The sequence below is a fragment of the Convolutriloba macropyga genome, chromosome 1 (genome assembly GCF_964194025.1).
Source record: "Convolutriloba macropyga chromosome 1, txConMacr16.3, whole genome shotgun sequence".
Lineage (NCBI taxonomy): Eukaryota > Metazoa > Xenacoelomorpha > Acoela > Convolutidae > Convolutriloba > Convolutriloba macropyga.
The window spans coordinates 62,098,590-62,116,829 of NC_134468.1; the positions used below are offsets into that span (position 1 = coordinate 62,098,590).

At 37.3% G+C, this 18,240-nt stretch overlaps 1 protein-coding gene and 1 long non-coding RNA gene across 5 annotated transcripts in view; one reads left to right on the forward strand and one right to left on the reverse strand.

Moving 5' to 3' along the window:
* Positions 1-18,240, forward strand: part of LOC142341363 (uncharacterized) — a 513,659-nt gene that overhangs the window by 173,437 nt on the left and 321,982 nt on the right. The window lies entirely within an intron of this gene.
* Positions 6,044-8,299, reverse strand: LOC142350392 (uncharacterized). 3 transcript variants are annotated; one of them, XR_012760881.1, is made up of 3 exons: positions 8,065-8,299; positions 6,860-7,322; positions 6,044-6,546 (listed from the first exon to the last, which is right to left on the reverse strand). It is a non-coding gene; the product is annotated as an uncharacterized LOC142350392 (long non-coding RNA). The 3 variants fall into 3 exon arrangements; XR_012760879.1 differs by having other exon boundaries at positions 6,860-7,331; positions 8,065-8,297; XR_012760880.1 differs by lacking the exon at positions 8,065-8,299 and adding an exon at positions 7,529-7,581 and having other exon boundaries at positions 6,860-7,369.

The following is an 18,240-nucleotide window of genomic DNA, read 5'->3' on the forward strand; positions in this document are numbered from 1 at the left end:
TACTGTAATGTTTACAGTGGCAATGGAATTTTTTTCAATATTTTTAATATCACAATTTTTTTCATTTTTTTGTTGTTTTTCAACTTTTCAAAAGTTTTTGTCAATTTTGCCACCAAGGGGCCAAGGAAATTGCTTTAGACTTTGAAATCAGGTTTGTAGTTGTAAGCAACAAAAGAATGGTTTTTTGAATATTTCAGTATTACATCAAAAAGTTTCGCAAAATTCTGATAAACCTTTTTTTTCAAATTTTCTTACATTATCATGTTCTGAGTTTATCGCTCTTAATGGTTGAGTCGATTCTCATCAGCTCCAACCCCTTAACACATATCATTCAATCGACTACTTGTTACCTGGGTGGCCTTGGTTTTTAGGGTAAAGCGTAGCGCAGCTAAAGGTATCAACTCTAAAGACATTCCACAATTTTGGTTTATTTGACAAAAAACATTTCATGGAAACAAAAATTTTAAGATCTTGATGCTAGCCTTTTTGAAAATGCAAACTTTTTTTGGGACCAGATATCATTGCTCTAAAGACGCTGCAGCTTAAATAACTGTCCGGCTATTCTGGATCCGGTCACATAATTCTACTAAAACATTTAAATTATACTCAAATCTTTTTGCGTTTCAAGGGAACCCCCTCTAGGCCATTAAACATTTTTAGGCTACTGCATGGTTTATCGTGGCAACAGAATTCCTTTCTACATTTTTAATATCAGAAATGTTTGCAATTTTTTATTGTTTTTTTCAACTTTCCGTTTTTTTTTTCATTTTTTCCAAGCCTAGCATTTGAATTAAAATTTGTAGTTTGTAATAACAATAGAACAATTTTTGAACATTTCAAAACCACATCAAAAGTTTTGGCAATAGTTTGAGAGAATTTTTATTTTCAATTTTTCCAACATTATCACATTATCATGTTCTGTTTTTTTAGACAATAATGGTCCACTGAAATCTCATCAGCCCCCTCTCACATATCAAACGCCCTTTTCCGACTACTCACTACTTCCGCCTGCCACCCACCTTTGGGTTAGCTATCCCTATCTAACTGCACATCTTTAAAAATTATTTTGTACTTTTAATAGGGAGTTTGTTTTTTTCTTCCCTATAAATGATTTTTCTTATAGATTAGTTAATAAACATAGAGTTTATATCGAACGACTATTCTAGTCGTATCCGGTTTTCCAATGGCTTCGTTTTTTATACTAACTCTTCATTATGCGAATATTTGACACCACCTACAAATCGGAATCTCTTGCCACCCCCACACACTTACCCATAATTATCACCCCCTGGGTTCTAATATACCCATTCTTGTGCCCTCATCTACCCTACTACAATTTCGACTGCTTAAAGCTACTGGCGACCTACCTAACCCCCACTTCATACCTCCTCCCCTCCAAACTATCTAAAATCGCCACCACTCCACTACCACTCACCTACCTAACCCTCGCCCAGCTGCTTTAATTAACAACTAATTTTTAATTGCACGACTCTTTGAGTTATTTCCAATAATCTACTGGATGTTTTTCTTCGACAGTTGTGTCTTTTCTTGTGACCTTTACGCCCTTGACAATTTTGTTTTGCGTGACCTAACTTTCTTTCATGCCCGCAGCACTCCCCTTCTCAACTAACCTTCACATCTCTGTCCGCCATCGCTTGACCCCACGAATTCTAAGGCAGGGCAGTTTCCTGAAGGCCAAAAGACCTCATTGTTGCCATCTCATATGCACAGACCACATCAGAAAGTGTTACCCATCACCGCTTATATGCTTCGACTTTTGTTGTCACATGTATTTTACCGTAATCTTTACGTCAAAATATATAGTCCAGGACAGCGTGTCCCTGGTTTTTAAGGTAAAACGTAGCTCAGTTAAGGGTATCAACTCTGAAGGGACGTTCAAAAATTTTGATTGAGTTGACAAAAAACAGTTCATGGAAACCAATTGGATCTAAAATCGCCCCACTCCACTACCACTCACCTACCTAACCCTCGCCCAGCTGCCATAATTAACAACTAATTTTTAATTGCACGACTCTGAGTTATTTCCAATAATCTACTGGATGTTTTTCTTCGACAGTTGTGTCTTTTCTTGTGACCTTTACGCCCTTGACAATTTTGTTTTGCGTGACCTAACTTTCTTTCATGCCCGCAGCACTCCCCTTCTCAACTAACCTTCACATCTCTGTCCGCCATCGCTTGACCCCACGAATTCTAAGGCAGGGCAGTTTCCTGAAGGCCAAAAGACCTCATTGTTGCCATCTCATATGCACAGACCACATCAGAAAGTGTTACCCATCACCGCTTATATGCTTCGACTTTTGTTGTCACATGTATTTTACCGTAATCTTTACGTCAAAATATATAGTCCAGGACAGCGTGACCCTGGTTTTTAAGGTAAAACGTAGCTCAGTTAAGGGTATCAACTCTGAAGGGACGTTCAAAAATTTTGATTGAGTTGACAAAAAACAGTTCATGGAAACCAATTGGATCTAAAATCGCCCCACTCCACTACCACTCACCTACCTAACCCTCGCCCAGCTGCCATAATTAACAACTAATTTTTAATTGCACGACTCTGAGTTATTTCCAATAATCTACTGGATGTTTTTCTTCGACAGTTGTGTCTTTTCTTGTGACCTTTACGCCCTTGACAATTTTGTTTTGCGTGACCTAACTTTCTTTCATGCCCGCAGCACTCCCCTTCTCAACTAACCTTCACATCTCTGTCCGCCATCGCTTGACCCCACGAATTCTAAGGCAGGGCAGTTTCCTGAAGGCCAAAAGACCTCATTGTTGCCATCTCATATGCACAGACCACATCAGAAAGTGTTACCCATCACCGCTTATATGCTTCGACTTTTGTTGTCACATGTATTTTACCGTAATCTTTACGTCAAAATATATAGTCCAGGACAGCGTGACCCTGGTTTTTAAGGTAAAACGTAGCTCAGTTAAGGGTATCAACTCTGAAGGGACGTTCAAAAATTTTGATTGAGTTGACAAAAAACAGTTCATGGAAACCAATTGGATCTAAAATCGCCCCACTCCACTACCACTCACCTACCTAACCCTCGCCCAGCTGCCATAATTAACAACTAATTTTTAATTGCACGACTCTGAGTTATTTCCAATAATCTACTGGATGTTTTTCTTCGACAGTTGTGTCTTTTCTTGTGACCTTTGCGCCCTTGACAATTTTGTTTTGCGTGACCTAACTTTCTTTCATGCCCGCAGCACTCCCCTTCTCAACTAACCTTCACATCTCTGTCCGCCATCGCTTGACCCCACGAATTCTAAGGCAGGGCAGTTTCCTGAAGGCCAAAAGACCTCATTGTTGCCATCTCGTATGCACAGACCACATCAGAAAGTGTTACCCATCACCGCTTATATGCTTCGACTTTTGTTGTCACATGTATTTTACCGTAATCTTTACGTCAAAATATATAGTCCAGGACAGCGTGACCCTGGTTTTTAAGGTAAAACGTAGCTCAGTTAAGGGTATCAACTCTGAAGGGACGTTCAAAAATTTTGATTGAGTTGACAAAAAACAGTTCATGGAAACCAATTTTTCGAGACATTCGAAATATTATGCCTTTTCATGAAAGAAAACTTTTACTGCAGATCAGATATCATTGATGCGCTTCAAGTTAGAAAGCACTGCAAGTTATTTATCCTCTCCTCGTTATTCTGGTTCCGGTCAGCTACTTCTAGAGCAACATTTAAATGATACTCGGACAAAATTGTATCATGCTATCCGCCCGTCAGAGTAATTTTCTGCCAATGATGAATGCTCATTCTTTACCCTTCGTCTTCTTGAGTTCTGTGCGGTCCCTTTTCAAGATGCTCTGGGTAAATTTCAACATACTTCAAAACGAATATGGACAAAATTTCAGACGTTGTATGAAGTGGATCCATTTGGTGCTCATAAGGAGACTGATCCAAAGTGCCGTTTGATGCTCGCGCTCGTGAAATTTTAATGAAGCCACTCCACGTGCCTGTTCAGGTATTGATGTTACAATAACTTGAGCTGAAGACATTCCTTTTCAGCCCCACAAATTTTTCAGCGCTAGTGAAAATGAAGTCATTGGAGAAAAGTCTGAACAAATGTGTCCTAAGCGAAAAGTAATCAAAAACCATAAACGATAACCCCGATATTGTTTAGGTAGTTGAGGAACCAGATGCACCTGAAGTTGAAACCAGTGCAGAAAAATATTGTATCTACCACATCTCCCAGTTGTGACCTCGATCAACGCAGGGAAGGATAAAAAAGCACTGAATGGAGCCGCCATATTTGGCGGTGTTTCACTATAAACCTTTTTTGCTCACTGGCCCTGATTCACTGTTAAGCAACACTGCTTATAACTTTTGCCGTCACAAGGGTTCTACCGTAATTTTTACGTCAAAATATATGATCCGGGTGAACTTGAAGCCAAAGGTCATCTCTTGTACCTTGTTCATGGTGGAGCGTCTTTCAGCACTTAAAAAAAAGTTCTCTATGACAACACTTCCGTAAAATGGAGTAAATGGCTTCCGCTCTACTTGCTATACATTGAAGCTATTGATCTCATCCGTTCCTCAGGTGGCCTGAGATGGCCGAAATTGACGTTGATATAAAGCACCCACTCAATCTCGATGCACAACTTTACTTCGCATTGATGTTCTTGTGGCATAAGCACGCCAATCCTTGCCATCAATGCTTTGATTTTATCTGATCAATTGTGCAGGAGCGCTAAGCAGTTCTAATGTTTCACTTCACACTACTCTCAATCAATTCATCTTGTCTGACATTCATAGCATTTCACGCTGCCGCAATCCAACCAATTATTGCTGGGCTGCCAAAAGAGACTCATTTGTATTTCTGCTTGCTTAACAGACACTGGTCTTGACTACGTTGGTCCTTTGTATGACAACGGTAGTCGAAAACAAGATTTTTCTTGCTTACTTGCTTTACTACAGACGCCGTGCAGGTAGAAATGGTCCCGCCTATGGATACAAGTTCTTGTATAAGGGGAATTGAACCGTTTTTCTCACGTCGTACAACTGAAATTGTCTGGTCTGATAATAGTACTATTTTTGCTGGAGCAGAAAAGGAACTCCAACAGTGGAATACCATTAATATTGCAGGTAAAATTCTCATAAAGCCATCAGTTGGCAGTTCAATTCGCCAAGTTCGCCATATCACGGTGGATTCTGAGAGACGTTGATGCGTAGTTTTAAGCGTATGTTGCACACTATACTTGGTACAGGTCACCTCACTGATGAGGTGTTAAATACTACTTTTCGTCCTGTGGAGCATACTTTAAGTTCGAGTCCGCTAACGGCCGTAAGCATAACAACCTTAATTGTTAATTGGTAACATTTTCTTCCATTTTATTAATTCAGAATTTATGATATCGTCAAACCAGCAAAATATGAGGGATGGTAAATTAAATCTCTGATGAAAGAAATCTAATCATAATGCCACTTTAACAGGATCGAATAGTCACATTTAATGAAATCGAGATTTCATTACAACATTGGCTTTCAATACTTTTTAATTTTCTTAATGTCCATATTGTCTCGTAGTTAATACATACGAAGAACCTTCTGATTTACCTTATCAGGTACAAATTGCTCAAAGCGGTGCACTTAAAAGCCTTTTTGATGTTCTCAAATATTAGGATTACAGAACGGAATGCTTTTACTAATCCAAGTAAATTTCTCGACTCTTATATATGCCAAATCAACCCTGGTAACGTTACGCTTTGATTGAACACATGGTTTGATACGTGACGTTCTCTATTTGAGGAAATGGTTTTTTTTATCCACTAAAATCACTTGAATATCACGATTACTGCTTTGTTTGCTCATATGCTAAATTAATGTTGTTCCATTCGAACGCTGCAACCTCGGTTTCTTCGCTTGTTTCCATTTTGATAGGGGGTATGCAGGAATAAAGGGTCGCCGCACAATTATAGTCACCATTATGATAGGCTAACGGGAATTAGACTTTATATGGTATCTGATTACTAGGTCGGGGGTTAATAATGGGAAAGAGCAGGAATAGGAAACAAAATATCATACAAGCAAAATGTTTTCAACGCTAGCGCTATGTTCTATCAAATTATGTAAATGCTTTTTGTGTGCTTCAAGAAACACTAAAAAGTACATCTGTACAAAGAACAGCTGCAGGCCAGACTTCACAATATCCAAACTGTAATTTACAAGTGAAAATTGGTATAACATACATAGCATTATGACGCAATGTATAATTTGTGTGTTAAGCACATCTCGCTTTGCTAGCTCAAACTCAAGTTTCATTTCCGAAAGATTTTCCACTAGCTCACTATCTTTGTCCATAATATCCGTTGAAAAGAGACGTTGTATCAAACATCGAAAGCATTGATGGATCTTTCCCACTGCGGCCAGAATGCAGCATAACGCCATGAGTAGGTTGAATCCGAACAATATCTTGTTTTTGTTGATGTCCAGGACAAACTGGCCAATGTCCATGGAGAATCGCATCGTGTTTAACAATATACACAATTGACTGGCTATTAGAATGTTCTGAAACATTTGAAAACGGTACAGATATATTAGATCTTTAGGAACTGTTCACCCAACGCCTCCCCCCCCCCTAACATTAGTACGCCTATACCTTTTACGCCCCCCAGGCGCGCGTGCTATGTTTCGGAACAGAATAGATCCGATCTGTACTTTTTTGGGAGCGAAAACAAACAAAAGAAAGGAAGGGTGTTGATAAAAAAAATACCGCACGGTTGTTATTGCCCTCGAAGTTATCATAACACCTCGGCTTCGCTTCGGAGTTTGATAAGTTCTCGATGGCGATAACAACCGTGCGGTAATATTCATGGTTTACCTGTAAAATAAGGACGGTAATTTTTGTACCACTTTTGTCTGCAGTGAAGATGTTGAGAAGCATTCCAACAATAGTGAGGAGTACGACATAGAACGTACTGCTCACATACCTGCCCAAACTGTCATCATTTACAGCCATTTGTGCTGCTGATCAACTACTTTTTCGAAATTTGTTGCAAATTAATGATCTTTGAAATTATTGTGAGATCTCTGGCGCAAAATTGGAAAAGACGTTATTCTGTTCCCCGATGAATCTTATCTCCCTTCTATAGGTTTCAGGCAGCTGAAGTTTAAAGTGAAACGGAAAAGATCCCAATTTTTTAATGCTCTGTGAGGGAAAAACCTAACTGGTCCACTGCTCAACAGTAAAATGCGAAATATGAAAAGGGTTTTGGCGAAGCCTTCGTAGGAAAATGAGAAGCGGCACGTGTGAACAAAAAATATAAAAGGTAAAATTAAAATAACTTATAACCCTGACGTGCAAATTTTAAAATGCCGAAAGTCTTCACTGCTAGAAGTTTAAATGCCAGAAGTTCCGGGTCTTTCCCATCATACCCCCCCCATGAAATTATAGCCCCCCATTATGGTATAATTACCATGATTGGTGGGGCTTTAGGTTATCTGACCACTAAGCTGGGGGGTTATAATGGGAAAGACCCGAACTTCCTACTTAGCCAGAAGTTGACATCCGTTGACTTTCGTCATTTTAAAACGCGTTTCGTATTTTAAGCATGGTTACGTGACTCTGCAGAAGTCGGAGTGCCCCCGTTTGTGCCCTCCCCAGCTTAGCGGGCGCATATTATTTGCGACCCCAGACGGACGCGCCTTAATTTTACATAATGATTGCGTGCTCTGTTACTGGGGGCGCATAATGTACAGGGGGGGGGGGGGGGCACAAACGGAAAAGATCCCAGAAGTCACTTCGAAATTCTGACTTAATATCTTGAATCGCTTCGCGGTTCTCCATAAACGCCAGAAGTTTTCAATGAGATCATCTGGCGTTTATCGAGAACCGCGAGGCGGTTCGAGATGTTAAGTCAGAATTTCGAAGTGACTTCTGCAGAGCCACTTAAACTTGCTTAAAACACGAAACTCACGTTTTATAATGACAAAAGTTCATGGAAGTGCACTTCTGGCTATGTATATACGACCTTCTAGCATTTTGACTTCTGGCACTGCAGACTTTCGGTATATTAAAAAATGGACGTGAGTGTTGTGCAGTAAGACACGTGGTCTCTGGAGCAAAAGTCTGAACCAAAATTTATGCTTCATAATTTGTTAGCACGTGTTCATATTATCAAAGTGTAATACTGGTATACAGTGAAGCGTATGCGTTGGTGCATGGTTGAGCAGTAATCTCATAAGAGTACCAATTTTATGTGCATGCTGCTTGGATGCTGCTTAGAAGTCATGACATCATCAACAAGCCGTTTTTCATAGAGATAGATTGAATTTTCCCTTCGTATATAAATTTGAGTTAAATATTGCCGCATGCTCAATTTGGATGTATTCTGTTTCGGCCCCCCAGTTTAGTGGGAATATATGTTTTATGACCCCCAGGCGCACGTGCATTATTTTTACATAGTAACGTGCTATATAACAACACTTAGTTTGTAGATGGGGGTCATAAAAACACTGGACAGAATAGATCCCTCAATTTATATCACAATAGCACTTTGAGAAAATGTGAATTAGAGTTTTGCTGATTTGAAAAATTGAACAAAACGTGCACCATGACAACTTCAAAAAAAGGATTTTAGGTTTTTGATGTGCTGTTTCGTTGCTGCTTGTTTTGTGGATCATGATGAAAGTACCTCGTGCCACTCCTTTAGTTTAAGTCAATATTTCATACTGTTAATGATCGATAGATTATCCTGGACAGCATTGAAGACACGCAAAATGACACTAATTGTCACGAATAAACGTAACCACTTTTCACTTTTTTTAGCATCTAAGTCTTCGCAATCTTTATTAAGTAGCGCAAAAACTCTGTTGCCTGAAAATATTTAGTAACTACTAGACTGAAATCATGCTTCATTTTTGTTCAGAGCCCTGATTTTGGTAGTTGCAGAACTGCTAATTGTTTTCTTAATCTATAATTGCGAGAGACATTCTCAATTAGTCGTCAATTCAGTTTTTTCAATTCAGTATAAATGATACGTTGTCAACGAGAGTGAAAAACAAAGAAGATGCCTGTGTGAGATGGCAAATATTGTTCCGAACCTGCCAATCAACAATAGCGTCTCTATTGTCTACCAATTGAAGCAGAGAGGCTGCCTCCAAAGAAGTAATTCATATTTTGTTTTTTTTTAACTTTGATAGATTCTTAAAAAAGGACAGATGTCTATACAAAAAGTGTTCACACAAGTCAGATCAAATTTTACAATTTCAAAAAGAATGAAACCTCGTACGCAAGAATTGACACATAAGAAATCAACTCTAAAAAACTTGTTCATCAAGTGAACAACTAATTTTACCAAGAAAAAAATGAGGAGACTTCTTCGTTGGTGCCCCCAGTAAACTATGCAGCCCCCGTCACAAAACAAGTGCCTTTGGATAGTTAATTTTGATGCAAAAATATGACTCGTAAAATTGGGGGTGCAAATAATATGCACCCAATGAGCTGGTGGGGACATACAGACAGAAAGGATCCAAAGTGAGATCCAAAAACAAGCAGCTATTTCAAATTAAATCTCAAATCGCAATGCCTTTAAAGTAGCAAGTGGCCTCTATTTTATTTTGATTGGAATTCTCGATTGACATCTCGATCTAGACCAATCAGTTAGTTCAATAGTTAAAAAATCGTCTCTGTTTTTTACATCTTAATTGAGAACGCAGAGTCACACCAAATTCAAATTGGAAATTCCTTAACAATATAATCACGAGGCCAGTCAGAATTGAAGTTGGTCATATTTCCTCTGAAAACTTTTTGACATTTCTTCATTCCATATAAACAAGCGTATGTGAAAACAAAACAAAAAATCACGAAAAGAACTCCTATTTCAATCAAAGCTTTGGACGTTAAGGTTAGGAAAACCGAACACAATCTTACTGTAAACCTCAAAACCAAACCCTCTGAACCAAAGCAAAGAAGTTTGAGTATAAACCAGCGGTTTATTCGTGTTAGTGAGATCAACTTGAGATTGGACAGAACAATATTTGGGAAAATTTTTCCCAAAACCTGTTATACTTTTGATGCAAAATTTAAAAACCATTCCTTATCAAAAAGGACATGTTCAAAAATTTTTATTGCTGTTGCATTGTTTAGCCGCATTAGTGATGCAATTGCGACAATTAGTGCAATTTCTTTCCCACAATCTGCCAATTACTGCATATAAAGGCGCTAAATTAAAAAAATAACATTCCACTGATGCCTCAATTTCAGCTAAAAAAACAATTATGATTTGATTGCTGCCCACAATGGTCATACAAACCAATTGCTTAGCAATTTGGCTGCATTCGCATCACCCAGGCAACCAAGTACAAAATCAAGCATGAGTGAGTAAACTCCATCTTCCCACACCAACTAGTCAACTTAGCATCAAAAGACGCTGACGTCTTAACATCCAAAAGATGCTGTCCTTAAAGAGGCCAGGGATTGAGTGTTACAAAACGGTGAGCAGAGAAGCATGGACGTAAATCCATATGTGCAGTAATGTTCGTTAAACTTACACGTCAAATCTGGAAATCCGGTTCGTATGAAAAGACAAAAGTAGGGATATCCTGAAATCAATCAGGAAAGCCGTGTCAGAGTTGCTTCTCCAAACAGATCCTGATCATTAGCGAATGATTTCGCTTGGCCAATATGCATTTTTGGCATTATATGCACCGCAAAATCGTTTGAAAAACAGCACTTTGCAGGCCATGCACAGATATTAGCAAGAATCTTAAGTGTTTCCCACATGCAGTTATCTAGCAAACACGTGCAAGTAGTTCTTAACCGAATGAAGAAATGAAACGAAAAGACTCTGGTTGGCTTCTTCTTAAAGAAAAAAAACTCTTTGGCATGTATTGAGAAATACACAAAAAATCCGATCAATGAAGTTTTTGAAAAACCAATAACTTTTTCAAAAGACTGCCTAAGAAGTCGTGGTGTTACGAGAAACTTAAGATAAGAGCGAGCAAAATGTCTGATTAAAACAAAATTTTAAGACTTTGCAAAAAAAGCAATGTCAAAATTATACCACCATCGCCAAAAGTTCACCGAGCAAATTCTTTATTGAATATGTTAATTCGAACAATTAAGGGCGATTAGATTGCATGAAATAAAGCATCTGTATATAACATATTTACGGCAAAGAATTCAATTGGACTAATGTTTGTGAATTACGCATAGGTAAACAGAAAACGACGACCGTTTCATCATTTCATGCAAATTTTTGAAGACTACCAAACGCACTTAGTAATATTAGTGCCCTACCTAACAGCTGGAAACACATATGAAAACTATTTAAATCATTATTTACATAACAACAGCGTAACAATGGCTCCTTATTTAGATGATAAAGGATGGTTATCAGCTGATCGTAGCGACTTCGTTCAAAGTGGCAATGATTGAGGTCCAATCTCGTCTTTGTAGTTGCGATTAACATCCTTAAGTCTCGAGATTATTCTTCACGCGGAACTCACAAACCCTATCCCGGGGACGGAAAAATCATTGGGTTCAAAACTGACGTAAAAAAATAAAATATTCAAGGCGTGACCACAAAGATCTCTACGAGATATTGGCTCCCTGCTCTGCACTTATCAAGATTTCAACAACACCTCCTATAAAGGAAACTGTGCAGCCAGAACTCCGTGATCGCATCAGCAATCTAGCCAAAATCAACAAAAAAAGATTGAAAGCTAATCTGATCAGTGGGGGTGAGTGCGCAAAGACGCTCCTCCCATACGAAAAAAAAGATATGGGGAAAAGACTATCTACCACATAAAAGACCTCAAAAAGAATTTCCGAGGCGATTTTAAAATTGATCCTTGTCATTTGGACAATACTTACTTAATGTTTTTTCCCGGGCCGAGGAATTTGGCCAAAATTATGTAAGATCAGCGGCAACTATCGTTGACAAGTCGGAAAATTCACCGCAATTTTCTTACATAATTTTGCGTTGAATGCGTTGAATTTAAAGACAAAAATTCAAGGCATTCAGCGCAAAATTATGTAAGAAATGGCGGTGAATTTTCCGACTTGTCAACGCTAGTTGCCGCTGATCTTACATATTTAGCGTTGAATTTAGCGTAGATCTTACATATTTAGCGTTGAATATAGCGTAGATCTTACATATTTTTGCGTTGAATTTATCGTTGATCTTACAAAAAATCAACGCGTAGAACTCTGGGTATAGGACTCGAACCACTGACCTCCTGTTTAGTTTTCGCCTCTTCTACCATTGCGCCACCGTACCTTGGTTTCCTTAAGAGCCGAAATCCTTATAAAGCGTAGATCTTACATATTTTGCGTTGAATTTAGCGTAGATCTTACATATTTTGCGTTGATTTTAGCGTAGACCTTACATATTTTGCATTGAATTTAGCGTAGAACTTGCATATATTTTGTTGAATTTAGCCTAGATTTTACATATTTTTCGTTGAATTTAGCCGAGGTCTTACATAATTTCAACGTATTCAACGCATTTATCATGTGAGAAGTACTAGGAAAAATTTAAAAATTTTTTAAGTTTTGAAAAAAATTTGAATTCCTAAAATGGTCTGAAATGGTTTTTGCGCTATAAAAGAGCACTAAAGAAGATTTTTTCTGACTTCTTGTTACTCACCTTTGGAGTATAGGGTTCGAAATCGTGAAAAAATTAAATTTTCGAAAAAAAAACTTGAAAACGTTTTGAAATCGTAAAACGGTCTGTAACGGATTTTGCATTAAAAAAGAGCACTAAAAAGTGATTTTTCTCACCTGTGCAGTATAGGGTTGAAACAGTTAAAAAATTAACTTTTTGAAAAAAATTTGAAACCGTAAAATGGTTTCAATTGGATTTTGCACTATAAAAGGGCACTAAAAAATGATTTTTCTCTGACTTCACATTTCTCACCTTTGCAGCATAGGGGTCGAAACAGTAAAATTGATTTTTCGAAAAAAAAACTTGGAAAAGTTTTGAAATTGTAAAATGGTCTCAAATGGATTTTGCACTATAAAAGAGCACTAAAAATTGGTTTTTTGCTGACTTCGCTTTTCTCACCTGTGAAGCATAGGGGTCGAAACTGTGAAAAAATTGACTTTTTGAAGCACTTGAAAAACTTTTGAAATCATAAAGTGGTCTGAAATGGAATTCAAAAAATTCAACCTTTAATTGGTAAGATCTAAGCCAAAATTCTACGCAAAATATGTAAGATTGATGTTGAAAGCGTTGAATTTATGTAAGATCTACACTAAATTCAACGCTAAATATGTAAGATCTACGCTAAAATTCAACGCTAAATATGTAAGATCTACGCCAAAATTCAACGCTAAATAAGTAAGATCTACGCCAAACTGCAACGCAAAATATGTAAGATTGGAGTTGAATGCGTTGAATTTATGTAAGATCTACGCTAAATTCAACGCTAAATATGTAAGATCTACACTAAAATTCAACGCTAAATATTTAAGATCTACACCAAATTTCAACGCAAAATTATGTAAGATTGGCGTTGAATGCGTTGAATTTATGTAAAATCTACGCTAAATTCAACGCTAAATATGTAAGATCTACGCAAAAATTCAACGCTAATTATGTAAGATCTACGCCGAATTTTAATGCAAAAGATGTAAGATTGGCGTTGAATGCGTTGAATTTATGTAAGATCTACGCTAAATTCAACGCTAAATACGTAAGATCTACGCTAAAAATCAACGCTAAATATGTAAGATCTACGCCAAAATTCAACGGAAAATTATGTAAGATTGGCGTTGAATGCGTTGAATTTATGTAAGATCTACGCTAAATTTAACGCTAAATATGTAAGATCTACGCCAAAATTCAACGCAAAATTATGTAAGATTTGCGTTGAATGCGTTGAATTTATGTAAGATCTACGCTAAACTCAACGCTAAATATGTAAGATCTACGCTAAAATTCAACGCTAATTATGTAAGATCTACGCCAAATTTTAACGCAAAATATGTAAGATTGGCGTTGAATGCGTTGATATTCTGTAAGATCTACGCTAAATTCAACGCTAAATACGTAAGATCTACGCTAAAATTCAACGCTAATTATGTAAGATCTACGCCAAATTTTAATGCAAAATATGTAAGATTGGCGTTGAATGCGTTGATATTATGTAAGATCTACGCTAAATTCAACGCTAAATATGTAAGATCTACGCCAAACTGCAACGCAAAATATGTAAGATTGGCGTTGAATGCGTTGAATTTATGTAAGATCTACGCTAAATTCAACGCTAAATATGTAAGATCTACACTAAAATTCAACGCTAAATATGTAAGATCTACGCTAAATTCAAAGCTAAATATGTAAGATCTACGCTAAAATTCAACGCTAATTATGTAAGATCTACGTCAAATTTTAATGCAAAATATGTAAGATTGGCGTTGAATGCGTTCAATTTATGTAAGATCTACTCTAAATTCAACGCTAAATACGTAAGATCTACGCTAAAATTCAACGCTAATTATGTAAGATCTACGCCAAAATTCAACGGAAAATTATGTAAGATTGGCGTTGAACGCGTTGAATTTATGTAAGATCTACGCTAAATTCAACGCTAAATAAGTAAGATCTACGCTAAAATTCAATGCTAAATATGTAAGATCCACGCCAAATTTCAACGCAAAATATATAAGATTGGCGTTGAATGCGTTGAATTTATGTAAGATCTACGCTCAAGCGTAGATCTTACATAATTTCAACGCATTCAACGCCAATCTTACATAATTTTGCGTTTTTTAGCGTTGACACCTCGGCCCGGGTTGGCAAAATGAAACATTTTGAAGTCTGAGAGCTCGAGAACCTGCATAACCATAAAACATGTACAAATAAGCCGTCACAAGCTCACCGTCACTAAACAACCAGGCGGAACTCGTCCGTTACGTGATTAACATTAATTTTCTTTTCATTTTGTTAAAGGTTTGTTGAATATTTGTAAAAATTGCTGCTCAATTTTAAATTTGAGTAAAATTGGCTAATTCTCTATTTATATTCATATATTGGAGAATATATAATTTACATACGTTTTTTTTCTACAATTGTCATCTGTTACTCTTACGCCTCACTCGTTTTGCAAGCAGTTTAAATTTTTATTTATTGTTATTTATAATTATTTAAAAAAGATCTTTTACAAAAATTAGATTAAATTGCTATAACCATATTAAGACCTTTTAGAGTCAACTCAAAAGATGCACATTGGATAGCTGGCAAAAAATTAGTATAAGTTAAAGTCTACTGGGATTCAATTCGGTGATGAGTAATTGCTTGATTAACTTCTGAAAAATCCCTCTGTATGGAGGGTGGTCAGTAATTATTAGTTTTTGAAAAATCCCCCTAACTGAAAAGCAATCAGTTACTACTAGTTCCTTCTCTACAAAGTTTATTAGTGTAGAAAGCATAAGAATAAACTCAATAGAAATTTCATAACCAGATAGCGCTAGTTAAGTCAGATAATTTAGATCAAGTTAGACAAGTTAATTAGGTGTTTGAAATAAGCGTTTTTTCGTAAAGTGTTATTGTTTTGAAGGCGCCAGGGAGGAGAATTGAGTGATATATCTTAAACAAACAAATTGATGAACAAAAGCATATTGAGCTGTCGATATATTTCGTTTACTTAGCAAAGTTGTATTTGTGCATCAGGCCAAAGTCCAAATGAGTGATTTAAGTTTAGATGAAAACTAGAGAGCGACGATTTGAATTGAACTAGATTTTTTGAACAGAATTAGAAATTAAATTTGAAGTAACTGGAAGTGTGATTTAGAATATGCAAAAGAATGGGCATTCCCAAACCTGTTACCCTCGACTTTTTAAGTTATGTTCATCATTGGAATTTGAAAATTCGTGGAGATGTTCCCCTTGATGATTGTCCATATATAATAGGGATACGCGGCCGGTTACACCTTTTTGATCTGAGTTACTTAAGTAGAGTTTTTGTTGATTTAGAGTAAAAAAAAGGCATTCTATCAGTTTCTTGAAATACCACCAAGCGGATGTTTCCCGCCCCCCCATGGAGGTTATATTAACCGGACTTTTACCAAGTTTTATTGGCATGTACACCCAATAGTCCTCTCAGGCTGGTATACCTTTCGGGCCAATCCGACCACCCAACTCCGAGTTATTAGCACCGGAAGTGGTATGATTTGAAGGTTTTCGATATTTTGAGCGAAAAAATGACTGTTCGAGTATGATGTAAGAGTAACTAAGGGTTGCAATGGGTATTAAGTCCAGAGTAATGTAGCACATGATCATGGGAAGGGTTTAGGAAGTTGTGGGAGAAATTTATTAGCATTTTGAAATAAGAATTGGCAGTTTTCACTAAAAAATAGTTAACACTGAAATTGAAATAGTAATTTCTCTAAAAGTTGAAGTCGGATTGACCTGAAATTTGGGGGATAGACTAATTTGGGTACGGGGAATCCAATTTTGAGGTCGGATTTGACCCCACACCAACCTGCACGGAACTAGCGCACGCCCGTGCTGCGGAACGTAAAATTTGAATTGCTCGTGGAGTATTGGTAGTAACCCTATGATTTTTGGAGGGTTAGTATAACTTTTCAAGGGCTTTCGATTGGTGATATTTTCATTCCCCATTTCCGACCGGAAGTTGGTGCTTTGGGACAACCCGAGTGCCGAAATCAGGAAATTGACTTTTTTGAGCGGCCGAATGACTTTGAAATGGTATTAATATGATAACTTGAGACAGTTAGTGACAAAAAATACCCACCCCAGTCAATTTTGACGAACTCGGATTTTTCAGGTTTAGGCACCCACGACTCGTTAAAAAATTTTCAAATTGCAAACGACTCGCAATGGCTGATCCGTTGGTCATGAAACTTGGCAAGCAATTTGGTGGCACCTTATAGTTACTAGAAAACTTTACCCGAAGACATTTTGACCACTACTTCGCAAGTTATAAAGTTTCGAAGTTTGGGGTCATCCGGGAGGTCGATGAAAAGTGTGCGCGGTCGTTGCTCGTTTTCTATTAAGAGTTAGGTCATTAAAATTGGTGAGTAGATGTCACTATGGTAGGGCTTTCCGCGCCAATAATTATTTTTAACAAATTGACCCTCCATCTTTGGCTATTGACCCCAAAGTGACCCCTAGAGGTGAAATTTTGAGCTTTTAGGAATATTAGACTTTTCAGCGGTTTTTAACTGGGGAATTGCATGAAATACTTTCAAAATTGGAAATTACAATTGATCTTTGATTTAGGGTTGAGTTTAGTTATTTATTCTACACGCGATTTTTGACAGGGATTGATTGCAGCTAATTTTTTTTATAGCGAAAATAGAGTTATAAGAACTTTTCAGAGCAACGTTCAATGTTTACTAAGCAATCACTGATTGACATGTCAAGTGCATATATGAGACAAAGTGGCGTGGATTTGTTTACATAAGAGTCCAAAGGTCGTGTACTTAAGATAAGGAGAAAGTTGAACAATGGTTGGTAGCAGTTGGGTGACAGAGCATAATTTGATACTGGTTTGTTTGCCAAGCAAACAAAGCCCTCCTACAGGATGTGACAATTTCAAGTGTAAGTTGCAATGTTTACTTAAGAGATTAAAGTTTGTTTGCTTAAGATAAGAGCGTTTTGGTAGAGTATAAATTGAAGTAACACAGAGAGAGAGAGAGAGAGAGAGAGAGAGAGAGGGTCCAAACGATTTGCTGAGACACCGTAGAAGTGGAACACAGAAGAGATTTTGGCACAAGCGAGAGATAGTAGTTGGTTTAGTGGGACTAAACTTTAGAAGCTTAGTGTGAAAAGCAGAGAGGAGACTGAACTGTGGAAGTTTGTAATTGCAAGACCAGTTGGGATACTGTGAGCTGTTTTGATTTAGTTCATTTGGGAAATGAACCACGGAAATATGTATTAATATTGTAATTACTATTATAAATTGTCTTGAATTTGTCTTTTCCATTGATGTGCAAGTAATTCTCTTACCTTTGTTATCCATATAACTAGAATTGATATTACGAGCCCCATTGTGAATTAACTTATTTCAAGGCAATCTAATTTGCAACAGCATACAAGAGTGGAAGAGGGGAAATTGCAGAGTAACAAAGTAACGCTTGCTTCACCAATTCAAAACCTTTGGTTTATTTTATCTGATCGATCTTCTGGGCGACAGATCCCCCTCCCTGTTGGCCTAGTTAGAAATTCAGAAGACGACAGTGGCGCTCCTGGGTGGGCTTCGTTTCTTTGTTACTTTTTGCTGTGGTTTATT